The sequence below is a fragment of the Apteryx mantelli genome, chromosome 1 (genome assembly GCF_036417845.1).
Source record: "Apteryx mantelli isolate bAptMan1 chromosome 1, bAptMan1.hap1, whole genome shotgun sequence".
Classification (NCBI taxonomy): domain Eukaryota; kingdom Metazoa; phylum Chordata; class Aves; order Apterygiformes; family Apterygidae; genus Apteryx; species Apteryx mantelli.
In genome coordinates this window covers 139,842,894-139,848,079 of record NC_089978.1, presented here as the reverse complement: position 1 = coordinate 139,848,079, position 5,186 = coordinate 139,842,894, and the positions used below count along the sequence as shown (strand labels likewise).

Here is a 5,186-nt window from a genome sequence, read left to right as displayed (position 1 = left end):
GTCTTAACCAAAAAGATATTTTTTCTAAATTTTATTCTGACCTAGATATTCAGAATGAGCCAGACATTTCCAAATCAGAAGACAGTTCAAAAGCACTATATGACCTTCACTAAAAATATATTTGCAGATTTGGGGATCAATTTCATGACCTATTTTTGACAGGCCCATGTTTTTTCACACTGTCAGTGTGTCACTTACCAGTCCCCCATTAGTGACTTTGGAACCAACTGTAACATTTCAATGGAATTTACCAAACATTTAGAGGAATCAAAGATGAGCCTGTTCCTAGAGCTGCAAATCAGTAGCTGAGTGCAGCAGCGAGGTCTCACTGGCACCCCATGAGAGGAGCAGCAGGGATAGCTTGGCCCTTATCCATTTTGTTCGGCAGCATATATAATATCTTGTCCAGGAAGCAGGTCAGAAGGTTTGGTTTAGGGACACTGAAACTGCTGGGAACATGGGAGGGAGGTGCGGATGATTTGCTGGGAGAGGCTTGCTGGATAGAGGGAATACTAATAAGCTGCTTTTTCTCCAAAACAGTAGGCTGAAACTAATAACGAACAACAAAATGTGTCACCTTTACAATAAGGTATTAATGACAATATTAGTAATAATGAGCCAACTATATACTTTTCAGGGTCTTGATTTAGATATTTAAGGTTTGGGTTTGCAATACTGCACATGAGCGGGTTTTCCACCCCTGTCCACCGAAGCAGCTGATACAAGAACTGGCAAGAGCCCAATTTTGGGCTAGATGATCTGAACAAAGCCTGCAAGTTGCTGCTTCTAAAATGATGGCAAGACATCTGAGGAAAGAGTGTGTGATTCCCCTGAACCTGAGAATTAAGGATTTCAGCTGGAGAGCAAGGACACCCCTGCTTGTTAGCTGGGCTGGGAAACAGCAGAAGCAAAGTGCACATGCCAGCTCCTGTACTGCGCACAGCCCGGGGGCCTGGCGCCCGCCCTCGCAGCACCTGCCGCAGCAGGGCCAACATCAGCCACCCAGCACTCTCGTTCTATCCCGACAAAAAGTGAATTCGCTCCCCAGTGCGGGCAGGAGACTGTGGTGGGGCAGAGCACGTCTCGAGAAACATGAGGAGTCGCTGCCTGCACTGTGTGGGGGGACCACACACCATCTGGCCAGCTCAGGCATGGAGCATGGGCATGGGAGAACATTTGCAGCGATAAGAGCTCTGGAAAACAGGGAGTCTCAGGAAAACTGCAGGAGCTGGGGTTGTTTAGTCTGGAGAAGAGAAGGCTGGAAGTAGGACAGGCATGATAATACAATTCCAGCATATAAAAGGTTGTTATTAAAAAGGGCAGTAATTAAATTGCTGGAAGGACAAGGATAATATCTAATTGGCTTGACTTTCAGGAATGGAAAAAAGAAAGGAAAAAGAAAAAGCCTGGATATTGCAAAAAACTTTCTCTGAGTAATGTAGCATTGGAATAGATTACATAAGGAGATTGTGAAATCAGCTTCACTGGATGTTTTAAGAAGTTATACAAATCTTACCACACTCTCTCAGTAGAGGATGGACTACCACAGTGTTTCTCAGCCTTTTCAAATTAAAGAGCCATCAAACCTTAAAAAAAAAAAAAGAAATCCATATGTATTGTATGGATTGTTAAATGCATGGACAGTAAATAAAAATGTTTAGCATTTAGGTAGAAAACTACTATAGTTTTACAAATCCCATTTTTCCTACTACAAATGCAAGCACTTAAGTTCAAAATATTTTTAAGGAGAAGAATGGATAAGCTCTGATCTTTCCTGTCAAAGAAATTGGCTTACAGTTCTTGAGTAGGTAAATGCTGGCAAGATCTTTTAGCTCTATCTCTTGTCATACAAGATATCTCGCCACACCTTATTGCCTGCTACCAGCCCCTCCCTTTTCTCCACAGTGAACTGTAGCATCTTGCAGAGAAGCAACGGCCAACTTCTGTATTCTTGGGCCACTTTTATTCCTGTCCAAATGTTTGGCAGCTAGACCAATCTAATAGCATGATTATACAGTCATCTCTCCATTAGCTGAGGTTATGGGGACCTAGGAACCTCAAAAACTGGAAAATCCTAGGTAATATGGTTGGTTCATTTGAAACACGCTGAAAAGTATTATCCAAATATAGAGAATATAACAAGTGCATGGAGTCCTTCCCAGTCCATCAGGACATATTAGCTTCATCAGGGCATCTTTACTCCAACACCTATACCATACAGAGAAAGTTAGGGAGGTGTTCTTGAGATACTGCACCAGTATCTCATGTTAAACATCTAATCTGATGCTGAATTCAGCCTGGCTTTTTACCACCCAGTGGTCCCAGTACCAATAACTCCAATAAGCTTGGGTAGCCAACTAGTTAATGCTAATGATACAGCTGGTTAGGACTATGTGCTGACTGGGCAGCTTGCTGGCAGTCCCTGGAAAATCCGAGAAGGTGTTTGTTCCTCAGTCCATCCCATGCAGAGAAATGCTGCCATCTACCCTGACACCCTATTTCCTCTCTGTGCAATGCTGAAGCTGTTGCTGCAGGTAGTGAGGTAGGAGGTAACTCCAAATGGCAGAGGCATTCCATACGGTGCCAGTCCCTCTTTTCTAAAGAAACAGCAAACTTTGAGATAAAGGAAGAAGGAGTGTCTACAAGCTGTCCTGCAGGAGGACATCTCCTTCTGAGATGGAGTATCTCCTGTGACACTGTAGTACAACCTGGGCTAGGACTCTATAGTTTTGTTTTAGTGCCTAGCCTGCATTCTGCTTGAGAATTCCTGGATTCTTTGCATTTATGAGGAATTAACATATAGCTTTCCCCATAGCCTGTGTAAAAGGGGAAGGAGATTCAGAAACATAATGCAAATCATGGCTAAAGGAATTCTATTGGAAAAGAAATGTTTCAATTTTGAATGTTTGAATAGAGTTCACTTCTTTCCTCCTTCCTGGCTCAGGCATCATCTTCAAGAGACTGTCTGTTTTTTGTGGGTTTTTTTTGCAGATTTGGAAATGATCAAGCAGTAGCTTAACACCTGTGCTGAGTCACTGAATCCCCAGATGTGCATATATCCTACAGGTCTTGGTATAAATTTTCCATGCCCAGAATATTTCTATGAACATCCTCTGTCTGTTCAGATAACAAATGCCCTGAAACAATAGGGGCAGTAAATTTCAAGTCCTTGATGGTAGTATTTACAGGTTATCAAACTATCTTTGATATCACTCATTTCCTAAGGTTTTTACTTCCAAGCTTTATGTGATCCCCTCACATGGATCAAGTGGCTCCAAGGGACTAAACAAGGTGCCCTGAATCTCTGAGTCTGTGACCAAGATCCTACTTTCAACCTTATAAACTCTTGCACGTTTGCTTTTCATTTTTGGACAAACCTGTAGAGAGTTTAACAGGTTCATCACTGAAAAGGAGGGTCTTTGGCACAAGAGCTCTAAGGGAAAAAAAGCACAGGGTACATCAGCAGGGGAAATTTTGCAGAATCCTGACAATTGAAAATCCTCTAAGTGTCAGAGCAGGAGAGAAAAGGGAGAACTCTACACAAAAGAACTGGAGTAAATCAATTCATTATGAAAGAGTTTTGGGAGAGCATAAGGACATCCTTGCCCAGGGAATGGGACTGAATACCTGCAATGGATGTTCAAAGAGCTTCCATCTGAGATCAAACCACCCCAGCATGCCAGCAGCTCTACCCAGGAGAATCATCTTACATACTCACCAGGTGCAAAAGGTGCTTCATCCAGAGACCCCTGCAGCACCAGAGAAGCCACAGCAAGGAGAAATTCTTCAAATGCCTGGACTGTAGGAAGAGCATGACACTGAGCTCCTCATTCATCCCCATCAAAAAAAAAAACCCAAAAAACACAAGGAAGAGAAACCCTACAGATGCACCAAAAGCTTCAGTAAAAGGTCCACATCTGTACAGCATCAAAGCATACACACAGGAGGGAAACCTTACAGCTACCCCTCTGTGTGGAGTATTTCAGCCATAGCTCAACACCTGTTCAGCATGAGAGGATCCATGCAGGACATAAGCAGCCTGACTGTCCCCAGTGCAGGAAGAGGTTTGGGCAGGACTCGGACCTGACTGTGCACAAGTGGATCCACACCAGAGGAGAAGCTCCACTGCTGTCCTGATTATGCAAAAGGTTTAGCTGCTGGTCAGTAGTGATGAAACAGTGAAGAGTCCACATGGAGCAGAGGCCATGTAATTGTCCTGTGCATGAGAAGAAGTTCTCCTAGAGCTCAGACCTTATTCATCACCAGAGAATGCACATGCTAGAGAAACCTTACAGGTGAGATAAATATGGGAAAAGCTTTGGAAGGAAATCACAGTGAATCCAGCATCTGAGAAAGATAAGTTGTCCTGAGCTCCTGGGCTAGAAGGAAAAAGGCATTCTCCTTCCCCTCTGTAAAAAAATTTCCACCAGCACAGTGAAGGAGATCATTTATTGCCAGTAGCTGAGACTGTCTGCAGTCACCCACGGCACTAAAGCTCCAACTCACAAAGTTACTTAAGCATCCACTTATTTAAGCCACAAATGCTTTAATTATCTCCATTTCCTTCTGTCTTTTTTCAGAAAAAAACTGACAAATCTCCCTGACCCTTTCCATCCTTTGCCTTTTGTCCCTTTTCTCATGAATTCCTCCCCTTCTTTCTCCCCTTGACTATGTGAATCAAGCTCACAAGTCTTTTAGAAGGGCTGTGTGATGAGGAACATAACAGCATAACAGCATAACCACAACATCCTCTGCTTCACACCTACTGCTTGACCCTTTGAGTCACTTCTGGAAATTGAGGGACTTCATATCAACTGTTTCACACACACATATCATTTGAGAAGGTGACAGTATACTTTATCCTGGAAGAATGGTGCTTGCTGGCAGAGTAGAAAGAAAGGCAGAAGTGAACAGAACAGCAGAGTGACCACTGCAAGGATGTCATGCAGAAGGCTTTTGAGCTGGTGTTCTTACTGGGTGAATGCTTGTTTTAATTTGACTAGCCAGTAATACACACACATTTAACATCAGAATATCTGCTTCCCATCCCATACATAGAATTTTCAGTCCCCGAACCTGTTGTGACTAGAAGGAACAAGGAGAGCCTTATATCTACAACCTCAGACCAATGAAAGACAAGCTCTGAGACCCATCCACACATGCTAAAAATAATTTTACTAACTGTG

At 43.1% G+C, this 5,186-nt stretch overlaps 1 pseudogene; it reads left to right on the top strand.

Annotated features, from left to right (window-relative positions):
* The first annotated feature begins 1,636 nt into the window (after nt 1-1,636).
* On the top strand, nt 1,637-4,338 carry LOC136991596 (zinc finger protein 271-like; annotated as a pseudogene).
* Nucleotides 4,339-5,186: the final 848 nt, after the last annotated feature.